The 13,205-nt window shown below is 46.5% G+C and overlaps 1 long non-coding RNA gene across 1 annotated transcript in view; it reads left to right on the top strand.

Moving 5' to 3' along the window:
• LOC141994512 (uncharacterized) overlaps positions 1 to 13,205 on the top strand; it is a 37,323-nt gene that overhangs the window by 1,592 nt on the left and 22,526 nt on the right. The window contains exons 2-3 of the long non-coding RNA XR_012641150.1: positions 7,969 to 8,153; positions 11,454 to 11,620. This is a non-coding gene — a long non-coding RNA (uncharacterized LOC141994512). The remainder of the gene's footprint in view (positions 1 to 7,968; positions 8,154 to 11,453; positions 11,621 to 13,205) is intronic.

The raw sequence follows: 13,205 nt of genomic DNA, 5'->3' as shown, positions 1-13,205 counted from the left end.
TGAGCTGCTGCGGAGCACTCCCTCAAACAGCAGTGCCAAAGATCACTCGTTCTTACATGTAAGGAAAGTTCCACAAAGAGCGAGAATTTAAAGGGGTCATTCTGGTTTTGAAATTTTATTCTTCATAGACAAACTAAGTGCTGACTCCAGGTTTTATCAGTTCAGATGAAACTCTGCTCAACTCCCCGTACTTCCTGCATGTGAATCAGCTGTTGCATCGTCTTTACACACAAACATCCTTCATCCAATGACTACTTCTATAAACTCTTCAGTGAAGTGCTTCCCAAGGGCATAGGCCAACGCCTAGGCTTATATTCAGTTTAGTCTGGAAAATGAAGCCACAGGCTGAGAGTTCTTCAAGATGTTCAGAAGATCTGTTTTTTGAATGAGTTAGCAGCAGACCCCTCCATAGATGTCAGTGGAAGAGTTCCGTGTGGAGAGACTGGTTGAAGAGAAGTAGCTGAGACGCAGTAGACCCTTGCTATAACGCCCTTCGCAATAGCAAAGTTTGTGCTATAGTGAATGTGGTCCCTGGATCCCACCTCTATACCCGCCCACTGTGGTGGGGGGCTGAGAGCCTCTCCAACCTCAGGGCTGCACAGGGGGGTTGAAAACTCTTCCGGCACCAGGGCTGCATGGGAGGGGGCCAGGGCTGAGAGCTCCTCTAGCCCCGGGATTGCCACTGGGGCAGAGTGCTCCTCTGGCCCCGGGGCTGGAGGAGTGTACTGTAAGCTCCTGCCGCGGGGCTGGGGCCGGGGGAGCTCTCTCTCCCTGCTGCTGCCCTGGAGCCAGAGGATCACTTTCTGCTGCCAGTGGTGGTCCCAGGGCTGGAGGAGCTGTCCCCTTGTCTCTCTCGCTGTAACGAACCCCTAGCCATACCGAACAAATAGCTTGGATCCCCAGGGGTTCATTATAGCAAGGGTGTAATGTAGTCACTAGGTGACCACTTGGTTGTCGCTGAACATCTCTTAGCTGACAAGGTCATGCTAAGATGTAAAGCAGCTGTTGGCAGGACTTCACTGTGGATTCTCAAGTCCCATCTCCTTCCCCTGGAACATTTCAGGCAAACTGTGTAACCTGGTCACACAGGGAACCCCTTTAAAGTGTAGGCTGTGCTTCTGTAACACTTGTGTGAACTAGAGAGCCACATTCAGCTTCCCACTTCCGATACCCCAGCTGATCCTTCTCTTGCTGTAGGGTGACTGCCATTTAACTCTTTGCAAGCAATCCACCCTACCACACTATGATTCTTGTGCAGTAACTTTCATTGGGCAAAATGTAAAACTGGAAATACTTGCCTGGTGACTGCAGTACTATATAGAGACCTAGTACCATAGAGACAGAGAGAATTCATTTACATGATTCTGAAAATGCTTATGAAATAATTTCTGGTTAAAATGTCCATCGTTCTGATGGGTTGCATATGAGAGCAAAAGACCTGAGGGTGCACGGGTTTAAAAATGTAGCTTAATATAAAATAATATATTGCATATTGGGGGGTTTTGTTGTTGTTTTGTTTTTTTTTTACAAGTGTTGCTTAAAGAAATCTAAACTTCTAAATAAATCATGGAAAGTGGGAAGAATTCAGCAAATGTTGGGAAATAAAACTACAAAGACCTGAGTAGAATTTATGGCCCTGACTTTGTATGCCAAAAAACCTTATATTCATTGTCACTTGTGCTAAGCAGAAAGTGTCCCTACGCTTTCATCCTACAAAATTTCAAGTAAGAATGGAAGCCTTCACTTAGGGCTTGTCTACAGGGGGAAGCTACTGCAAAATAAGCTAGGGTGTGAATTTAAAGCACAATTATTGTGTACTAGCTCCCCAGTGAACGCGCCTTCTTGGCACTAAAAGTGCCTTTATGTGGTTTAGCTACAGTGTGACAGCTAAATAGTCAATTTCACTGCCTGGTTCTTCGAAAGTGGATTAAGCTAAACCACATAAAGGCACTACCAAGAAGGAGTGTTCACTGGGGAGCCGTCAACACTGGAAGAAAAGACCTGTGGCATGGCTCTGGAACTCTGCCCCCTCCAGGGTACAAGAACCCAGGCTCCAGCACAAGCCCAGACGTCTACACTGCAGTTACACAGCCCCATAGCTCAAGCCCCACAAGCTCAAGTCAGTTGATATGGGCAGCTGTGGGTGTTTAACTGCAATGTAGCTATACCTTCTGAGTACTTTTGCCAGACCTGAAGAAGAGCTCGGAAGCTTGTCTCTTTCACCAACAGAAGTTGGTCCAATAAAAGACGTGACCTCACCCACCTTGCCTCTCTAAAACTGAGTACAAACAAAAGCAAAGCTGACCAATGTGCTTTTCATAGTTGAAGCAAGGTGAAGCACAGAATTAAACAGCATTAATGGTAAAAAGTAAACAAAATTGTAATCTTTCTGTCAGCTTTATTAGTCCAAGGAGTTGGCTGTAACCACAGCCAAAGGAATTTCTCTTTTTAATATATTTTAATTTTAACATGCCCTTTAACTAGTTGCTCACAGAGTAATTTACCTGCACAGGTAATCAACAACGAACAAGCATTGTGTGTGTTAGAAGGAGCATCATCTAGTGGTTAAAGAACAGGATTAGGAGTCAGGATTCCTGGAATCTGTCACAGGCTCACACATAGTCTTGCTATGTGACTGAAATCTACTCCTCGCTCCATCATTTTCCCAGGGAAGTGAGTGTCTCTGAGGATGAGTTAACTTATCTTTAGCACCTAGAAGACAGGGGCGGCAGGTTTGTACAATTTTGGTGGTGCCCAGAACAGGTCCAAGTCCTGACCCCAACCCCCCCCACCTTGTAAGCCAATATAGATTTTTTTTAAAAATAATGTTAAAATGTGAGGGCTCTGGGGTGGGGCTGGTGATGAGGGGTTTGGGGTGGTGGGAGGGACTCAGGCAGAGGGTTGGGGTGCAGGGGTGAGGGCTGTGGGGTGTGCCTGGTGATGAGGGGTTCACAATGCAGGAGGGGGCTCAGGGCTAGGGCAGAGGGTTGGGGTGCAGGGGGGTGTGGGCTCTGAGGTGAGGCAGGGCTGGGGATGAGGAGTTTGGGGTGCCTGCAGGCTGCCCAGGGACTGGGGCCAGAGAGGACTCCTCCCCCAGCCCTCCCCCAGCTGGCAGCAGCAAGCTCCGGGGGAGGGGCCCCCCGCTCCCCACAGCAGCACACTCACCTCGCACCACTGCCACTGCATGTGCTCTAGGGTCCCTCTCAGGTCCAGGAAGCCCCCTCGTCTCCCCTATGGTGGGTGCTGGGGGCGGGGCTGTCTTCACATGTGCGCCTCCTCCCCTGCTGCTGCCCCTCACTGGGGGTGAGGTTTGGGCTGCCCCTTGCCCAGCGGTGACTGCAGGTGGGGGGGGGCCCTGTGCTGGTGGAGGGTCCCGCTGGAAAAAGGAAGGGTCTGAGGTGGAAGGGCAGGGGCAGTGTCAGCCTGCCCTGGCACTAGTGGATGGGGGGGTAGTAGGACCCTGCGGCGGCAGTTGATGCCGGGAGCCAGCAGAGCTGAGCGCAGGGCGGAGCTGCAGGCAGGGATGCTCTGGGGCCCGGGGGAGGTGTGCGGGGGCAGCAGGTGGGGCTGGGGGGCAGCAGGGGGACTGAGGGAGAGACCCGGTCCCAAACATTGTTGGAGCCAGGCCACCGGGCCCTGAATATTGCTGGAGCCCGGGCACCACAGGCCCATATAACTCACCGCCCCTGCTAGAAGACAGAATGCTCAGAGGACAAATCTGCTTGAGATAATGGTCATAGATATCCTAGTGCCATTAGTTTACTTGAGCTCTACTTACAAGATCATTGCAGAGCAGTTAATTAAAGATGAGCCTTCACCAAAACCCTAGTGTCACCAATGAAATTGAGGCTTGAGTCTATTTCTAGTGCTTGTTTCTCTGTTAAAACGTTGCCATTTGCTTAGGCCAGGTCTTCTGTGGTGTAATTACATTGGTTAGTGGTGTGATTTTACTATTATTAGCAACTTTTCTACTCTGGCAGTAGCCCTAGAGTAGATTGTTATGCTGGCAACAACAAAAAAAGTCTTTTGCCAGCATAACAACATAACATTTTGCCAGTGTATCTCACTCCATTCAGGGAAAACTGGTTTAAGCTATATCAGCAAAAGCACATTTATGCCAGTAAAAGCTGTTTCTTTCCAAGGAGGATTTGCAGCTATTGCTATCCCAGCCAGCTTTTCCAGTGCAGGCTAGCCCTTAGTCTAGGCGTGCTACTTCCTAATGCTGTACTTTGTTATAAGTTCAGAGAGTCCATTCTTCACATATGACACACTAAGCTCATAGAGGATTAGAAGACCAGGACGTAACACACTTGGAATCTGTGCAGAGAAAGCAGTTAAACCTAAATTTTCACTTGAACCACACTGGGGAGCTTCAGAAATCAGTTTGCTCCCTCAATCCAGTTTACTCTCTAGAAACAGGAAAAAATAAGGGCTGTGTAATTTTTAGGAGAAAAACATACCACTTTCAGATCCAGAGAGAAATCTGCCACTATTTTTTTGTTGCTGAACATTAGACAGTGCTGTGTGGGATCAGACCACTGGTCTATACAGTCCAATATCTTATCTCCAGCAGTAGCCATTAACAGATGCTTGGAGAGGAAAGTGCAAGAAGCTCTGTAATGGACAAATGAGGAAGAATTTCCGCTATGCAAAGGATTTTCCAAACCCCCATCAGTTAGCGGTTGGCTTCTGAGCTGAAGCCTGAGGTTTTATGTCCCTTGTGATTTGTTCACCTCCTATGGAATGTCACTTTGAATGTTTTCTTTATCCACACACAAGTTAAACCTCTTCCTTTTGCTAAGCTATTGGCTTCTCTGTCGTTTACTAAACCAGTGTCTTCCACAGGTAAATTATACATGCTGTAAAGCATTTCCTTTTATCAGTTAATATGTACTTGCCCTTCCACTTTCTTGAATGTTTCCTTGTTCTTTGACCTGAGAGATGGCAACAAGTATTTGATTTATCTCCTCTACACCATTCCTATTTCTGTATTTTTTCATGTCTCCCCTTGGCTACCTCCTCTCCTGCCAGTCTCACTTGTTGGTCTCCCTTCATACAGAAGTTTCACCATGCTTGTAGTCATTCTTGTTGCCCTTCTCTGAACTCCCTCTTTCTGCTCTACCTCATGGCTTAACCTAGGTAGATTGACATTTTTCATTCCCCTTTTACTTTTTGCATTTGTGTGTAGATATAGTACGTGTGCGTAGTGTTGCTTTTCAGAGACATCCAAGATCATCTGTCTTGCCTGTTGCTACTTGGCAAGAGCTGTAGTACTGCAATTCTAAAGCAGACACTACAGCCTTTCTTATGCTTGGTCTCCTGAGCAAACAAGATCCTGCATATTCCATCTGGCTTCGCTTATCCTGCTTTCTCAGAGACTTCCCTCTTTCAGCACTTTCCAGATCCCTCTGTGGTTGACCAGCCGGGACACCCTTGCACTGGTTGAGAAGTGGCTGTTGCTGCAGTCATAGATACAGAATAGTTAACAGAAGGGTCACAGATCCAAACTCCTAGGTACCGTGAACCACGCTTTATACATTTCTATTTGGCTAAAGGGTATTTTACCTTTTTTTTCAGAAATAACCTTTCCTGAGTTCTTTTCATTGTCCATCACCATGATGAAGGCCAGTAAATACACGTTAGGCCTAAGATGGTAAATTTTTTGTGCCAGTTTTGCAAGTTTGAGAAATGAAATTCATTTTTGATATTTTTTTTTTTTACCCTTGTATAGGTTAGTCATGTAGACTGAGTTCACAATCAATAATCTCCTCTATTCTCTTCTTCACTTTTTATACCATAGTTTTTCCTTAAGTAGAACACCTTCTCTAACACGTCCATAGACACAGATGGGTAACCTTTCACGGTGCTTTCTGACATAGGACTTTCTACAGCCATCTGATCATCGGTCTGACACCTTTTAAGTCATTCTGAGCCACTTCAGTACAAATAGAGCCCACTTACTAATTTTGTATTGAAAATTCAGAGTGATCAGCTGGATGTAAAAGATTCTCTATTGTAATCTGCATAGTGAGCACAATGCTGAAAACTTGCATTACGCTGGCAGCATATATCATCCAAGACACTCTGGTTCCCTAAGCAGTACCTTATTAGGTTATTTCTCTTCATAGTCTCTGTCTGGTTGCAGAGGAGGTATTTGCATCATGGTAACATTCCAGAGCTGCTGCTAAATTTACATTAGGGAGCTCTGTTTTCAGTCTTCAGAGATGTCAGACAGCTTTAAAGAGATGAGGATTGTTTGAAAAGGAAACAGAAAAAGGCCTTCAGAAGAACATATATGAGTTCTGTGAAATTCACACCCACTCATGTAATAAGTGTGTTCCCTTGATATTTAGCTTAAAACTTGTTTGTTTCACATTTGCTGGCAACTAATGTAACTCTTTTTAAAGCTTGCTGCAAACAATGGCATGTTTTCATCGCTGAATGATCAGAGGCCCTGGATTGCTTTGCAGTTTTTGTAGTGAAAGTTGTCATCATTCATCCTCTCATTAACCCTGGTGTCCAGAGTCCCTTCATCAGTAAATCTCCACATTGTGAAATCTTGTGTGTTAAGAAAGGAGAGTTCCTCCAAGAGGAGCAATCTGCCTGATCGAACGGCATACACTCTTGTATGCAGTGTTGTCGTATCCGTGTTGGTCCCAGGATATTAGAGAGAGAGAGGGTGGGTGAGGTAATATCTTTTATTGGACCAGCTTCTGTTGGTGAGAGAGACTAGCTTTCAAGCCACGTGGAGTTATTCTGGTACCTTTCCAAGCCCTGAAGAAGAGCTCTGTATAGCTTGAAAGCTTCTCTCTCTCACCAGCAGAAATTGGTCCAATAAAAGATATTCCCTCTCCACCTTGTCTCTCAAAAGGCATACAGTAATATATCATTCCAAATGGCTCGTAGAAGGTGCTTTTGGCAGTTCAAGGGTTCAGTGGGTTTCTGAGGAAATTAAAGATGATAAATGTTGGAAAACTGAAAGTGTGAGTACAAGAGCTACTTGATGGGGGAGGCAGTTCACAATGTTTTTTCAAAAACTTTCCTTTTTTGGAATATGGAACTATGATATTTGAAAACTTTTGGTCAGTTTTGACATTTAAAAAAATGTAAAGCCAGCTGGTGGTAACATACATGAAAAAATTGCCATATTTTGTCTGACTTCCTACTGATTTTTGAGATTTTGTTGAAATTTGAAAAAGTTTGACCAGCTCCACTGGGTAGGAATGGAAGGTAAAATGAAATCAGACTGGATTTGCTTTCTATTATCCAGCTATTGCAATTACAAATTAGACATACACATGGTAATATGTATGTGTAGATCATAAGCACAGCACACAACTTGCTGTTACTTTATAATCTAATGTGGTGAGCTCACTCGTGCACATGTTTCTTTATATAATTTTTTCTGTGGTTCTTTAAGGCATGCTGGAGTGAGTGTTTTATACAAAGAAGGCGTATAGATGACTGCTGGAGAGGGTGCAGGGAAAAGCAGATCCCAAATATATCTGCTGGGTCTGCTCCGTAACAAACCCTTTGGGGGAAAAATAAGGTGGGAGACACAGAAAAGCTCCCAGAGTCTTGGCTCCTAACTGATCCCTTAGTTATTTCATTGTGTTTCTGTAAAAGGGATGCTTAGTTTAAAAATAAATGGATATTTGGTTTACTAATAGCAGCCAGATGTTCTGTAGCTATTTATTGTTTACTACTTATATGATGGCAGTTCCCCGCGGATCCCTATTAGCATTACAGAGAATATCCCTTCTTTGTATTATTGGTGTGAACGAGTATTGGTATGAAGATTTTTGATCAGGGAGGTCCATGATTTGTTCTCCCACCAGAGCAGGGGGAAGGGCTATGAGGCCCCACATGAGGTTCTGACTGGGAAACTCATACTCAACGCGCCTGTGAGGATGAGGTTCATGGGGAGCATGTCCTAACTTTACTGGAGCTTTGTTCCCAATCCCACAGGTTCTGAGGCCCCCACCCTAGCAATGCATCTGGGAGACACACTGCCATTGGATGCCTCCTAAGATGTGAATGCCAGGCTGGATCAGATCCAAGGCCCATCCCTGACTCTCACAGTGGCCAGGTCCTTCGGAAGAAGGAGGAGGAAACCCCTCAGTGGGTTTCCTCCATGGACTGAGTGGCATTAGGTGAGTATTCTTTGGCTCCATTCCCTCCTTACACTGCTCTTGGGACTATTCAGCCACATTTCAGCACTTCAGGGTGAAAGGGTGTGGGAAACTAATGTAGTTTCCTTCCTTGGGGGGCAGTACTATCTCTGAGTGAGCAGAGGGTTTCTGTAACCTCCGTGTCAGAGTGTGGTTCTTTGTCCCTCTCTAACAGCCAGTCAGCGTAAGAGGTTAATGAGTTTCCTTGCCCTTTCTGTTCTGCAGGAAGCAGGTGTTTCCTGCCCCTCAGAACACGCTGACCAAACTGGGGAGGCATTCACCACAGATCCCCCTCCTGGCTAGCCAATGGTGGGGAGTGGCCAGCTGGGTCTCCATGGAGATTCTGGGCCCCAGAACACAGCTGGAGAGGAGCTTTCAGGCTGTTGGAGCTTCCTCCGTAAGATGAAGATGGTTTCTCCAGACCCTGGGGAAGGCGTAGGCGTGGGAGTGGAAGGTGCCTGAGGAGAAGTCAAGCGTCCCAGATGAAGGTCTGGGTTGGCACACTGAAAACTCTTACAATTGGACCCAATGGTACCCAGTTTGTGTCATCTCCAGGAACCAAATTCTCCTGGGTCCATTTAGCTCCACTAATGAATCACCAACAAGGCTCATCCATATTGCTTTACCTGAAGTCAGCACAGCAGTGACCACTGGAATGTATTAATACCTCTTCCTATAGTGAGTTACCTGACAGTCCCCCATCACCCAGAAGGGATCCACGGATTGCCTGCCTACAGTTTTTTTAACCTGTCAACTGGGACATACACTTACGTGCAGTGGAGAGTCTGATGGGCATTTGCTGTAATGCTTTGTGCTGTGATTTTTTTAAGGCATCTGGCTGGTTCAGCCTTGATGCAAATCTGACTGGGAACAAAAAGAGTGATGGGAAATACCCAGTTCCAGCCTTGCACCAGCACAGAAATCTCAGATACCATCCAGGCAGCTCCCAAGCCAAGGGCAATGCACAGCCACCTGGATGATAAACAGCAATAAACAGTCTGGGATAGCAGTCTCCCCAGAACATGCTGCCTCACTCTGTGCAGCAGCTGTACAGCTCCGCATGGTCACCTGCAGGGCTTTCACACACATGTGGAGGGCATCTGCAATGGTGGATGTGCTTTATAGCTGAAGGGGCAGGAATGGCTCTTTACTATCTCTGGAGAAGAAAGGAGGATGCCTCTGGCCGTATCTCTTCAGTCAGACCATGCAAATTACAATAGCAGGGTCCCATCCACAGGAAAACACTCATTCCCACCAAGTCTCCTTTCCGGCTTGCAAATGCAATGCTTAGCTGGCAGCTACTGGCAAGAGAAGGAGAGGCAAAAGCAACAGGCAGTAAATAATAGTTACAGCATGAATTCAGAAGTGTATCACCCCAGTGATTCAGCAGGTGGCACTGCTTCAAGGTACAGTGATTTCCAGTCGTGGCCATGCTGCATAGATGCTCTCCAAAGAGAAGGCTTAAGGTCATGTCCCAAAAAGCTTGCTAAGGGGGGAAATGGTGCCATCACAGGATGTGGAAGATCCTGCAGTGTTGGAGGGGCTCACTCTTTGGATGACGCATAAAATTGAGATCCTGCCCACTTGTAGTAACTACAGCAATCATGGTACTCTCTTTTGCAAGGATGGGTGTCGGCCTCAGTCTTGTAGCCAAACTCCACTTTGAGTAATTACATTATAAATTCCCACAGCCATTTCAACTGGAGGTCGCAGTCTTCACTTCCTTTCCTAAACTACTGGGTAGTGTTGCTTCTTCACCCATTTTTGACACACAGCCACTTGAAGTAGTTCTTCTCTCTCATAAACACTGGTTTGTGAAGCATGTTAGCATGAATGGAAGGCACTGATGAAGCATAAATTATTGTTTTATTAATCGGGATTGTATAATGTATTCTCTGTCAAGAATGTTCACCCCAAGTGGTTTCAGGGCCCCCCTGGTTGGAAGAGAAAGATTGCATTCTTTTGGTTTTCCCAGCCTGGAGAGCCTGTTCTGAATAACATCCTATCAAAGTACTGTACATGACGTCAATACAGCAATAAATTCTCCCATGCAATTCCTGTCATTCTTTCACTGTGTGCGTGTGTGTGTGCATGCATGCATGCATGCATTTGGCATGGTGCCGGAGAATATTTAGAATCACCAAAACAAAAAAATATATCCACTTTCTAGCACTGATTTCTGGGAACACTGAAGACTTTTCTTGCCTTCTCTCAGAGACTTGTGCTGTTGCAGTTGAAGTCAGTGTCAAAATTCTCACCGTTTTGAATGGTGATAGAATTGGGGTCCTTATAGCAAGGATGGGTCAATGGTTAGGATGCGCACTTGGGATTTGGGAGACCCAGGTTCAATTCCCTGCTCTGCCAGACTTCCTGTGTGACCTTGGGCAAATCGCTAAGTCTCATGCCTCAGTTCCCCTCTGTAAAATGGAATATAGCACTTCCCTACCTCACGGAGCAGTTTGGGATAAACACATGAAAGACTGTGAGGCACTCGGATAATCCAGCAATGGGACCCATCCATGCCCCTTAGACTGATAGCTTTGCAGAGGTGCTGTACAAATCAAATCTGTTATTACTCCATATGTAATGTTCCACAGTGAAGGAACCTGAGTGAAACATGGCCGCTGAAGGGTGGTAGCATGTCCTTCTGTTTAACAAGTTGACCCTTGCTTTCTGAAGGACCTCAGCTCAGCCTCCAGTTTGGTGCCTATGTTTTTACACCCAGAGATAACGGCAAGTACATATTAGGAGCATTTGAATAATGCTTTGGTGTGTAACCACCTGATGTGAGGGCACAATCAGGGGCATAGTACTTGAATGACTATTAAATGGACCAAACATCATTCAGGAGCGCCATTATTTGCACACACAAAAACAGACACAAAATTTGAAGTTTGGGTCCATTATATTCCAGATAAGGTTATTGAGCTCTTCCTTACAAAGACCATCCTAGTTGTTGTAGTGGGAAGATACACTAGCAGGATGATGATAAAAATAACAAGGTATTTAAACCTAATCTCTTGCTAAGCTCTCTAGAGCCCTTATGCAACTTGGGCTGAAGGTTAAAAAGTTAATTGGACGGAGAATGCAATGGGGTAAGTTGAGGCAACTGTTGTTTTGGAGGCACGATGACCATCCAGAGATCAGCAACACGCTTTGTCTGGCATTAGCTGGTGTCAAATACTTCTCGTTTGTTACTGTGGAGGCCAGCAACCTGATCCACTTGGTGTAAATATAGCGGACAATTGTTTGTTTGTATTCATGCTTCCTCTTTGAATACAGCACGTGCGGTACTCCCCAGCTTTGGGGATTTGGATAACACAGGACCAGCTTCCAGGCCAAACCACTCCTCCTCTCCAGCTCTGGAAAATCTATTCTGGACCATTACGCTGAAGAAAAAATATGGAGGAGAATGGGTTAGGTTCTTCCGTGTGCGCGTGCTGGGGATGGTAAGTTCTGGGGCATAGCCTGTGTGGACACTTGGTTGGGGTTTTCATACCAATGCCAATAATTTGTGGGGAATATAACTTTCCAAATCAGACCAATGGCCTTTGTGTTAAAGGGACTTGGGCAGCTCCTCAGCTGGTATAAATGGATACAGCTCCATTGAAGGCAAATTGACTTGAATGGAGTTATGCCCGTTTACATCAGTTGAAGATCTGGCCCACTGTATTGATCCTTGGGTCTCGTCAGCAACTGGTTTGGAAACGTAAAGGGGAATTTTAAGTGGGGAAATAAAAACTGCTCGAGGTCCTAGTTCAATAACAAGGTTCACATGAAGACTTCAGTGCTACAGGCCAAATTCTGGCCCTTGGATGTGCACAGGTAATTTCTGTTTGCCTCAGATGGAGATGCATGTGTCTACATACATGCAGAATGTGGCTCTACAAATGCACTGGGTAGCACTGCATCTGAAGAACAGTCCCTCCCCTTCCTTACTTAAAGTCTGAATCTCTTCTCCCCTGCAAGAGCTGAATGCTCTGGAAGTGCTTAGGAGGGAAGTTCTTTGCCAGGCACCCAGTGTGCTATGACCAGTGCTTATTACACATTCTAACTGTCACTGTTGCCTTGTGCGCCCCCTGTCTGCCTGTGTCGTTTCCTGTACCTAGATTGTAAGTTCTTACAGTATCGAGCACAATGGGGCCGTGTCACGGAATCCCTGGGCGATGCTCTGGAACTGCTCCCTACGAAGCCAGGCAGGACTCTGGTGAAGTCTCCTCTCTGTGAGCAGATTGTCTTCAGGGCAAGAAGCTCACATGGCTTCCACCTTCCTGGGTCTAACCTTGGAGCAATCAGCATCCCCTGCCCCACTGTGCACTTCCCACAGTGAGTCCGCCCAGGCGGGGTCCTGGGGAAGCCAGAGGGTCCTGCACCCCAACTCCGCAGTCAGACATGACTCTTAGCCAGACAGTAAAACAGAGGTTTATTAGATGACAGGAACACAGTCTAAAACAGAGCTTGTAGGTACAGAGAACAGGACCCCTGAGCCGGCTCCATTTTTGGGGGCAGTGAGCCAGACAACCACGTCTGCACTTCGCTCCTCGTCCCCAGCCAGCCCCCAACTGACTCCCCCTCCAGCCCCTCCTCCTCTGGGCTTTGTCCCTTTCCCGGGCCAGGAGGTCACCTGATTCCTTTGTTCTCCAACCCTTTAGCTATCACCTTGCAGGGGGAAGGACCCAGGCCATCAGTTGCCAGGAGACAGTGTGTCGCCATTTATGTACATTGGCCCTTTGCTCTGCAACAATTACACCCCCTTATCCCACCACCTAGAGACTTAAGAAATGCCGAGGGGGAAACTGAGGCACCCCTACAGTATTCAGAGGAAACATTAAGAACAGTCCCACTTCATCACAGGCCGAATTTCTGATTGGAGAATCTAGGGCGAGGGTGGGCAAACTTTTTGGCCTGAGGGCCACATCTGGGAATAGAAATTGTATGGTGGGCCATGAATGGTCATGAAATTGGGGTTGGGGTGCGGTCGGGAGTGAGGACCCTGGTTGGAGGTGTGGGCTCTGAGGTGGGGCCAGAAATGAG

Source organism: Natator depressus, chromosome 10 (assembly GCF_965152275.1).
Source record: "Natator depressus isolate rNatDep1 chromosome 10, rNatDep2.hap1, whole genome shotgun sequence".
Lineage (NCBI taxonomy): Eukaryota > Metazoa > Chordata > Testudines > Cheloniidae > Natator > Natator depressus.
Note: the sequence above shows the minus strand (reverse complement) of the source record. Positions and strands in the feature narration are given on the sequence as shown.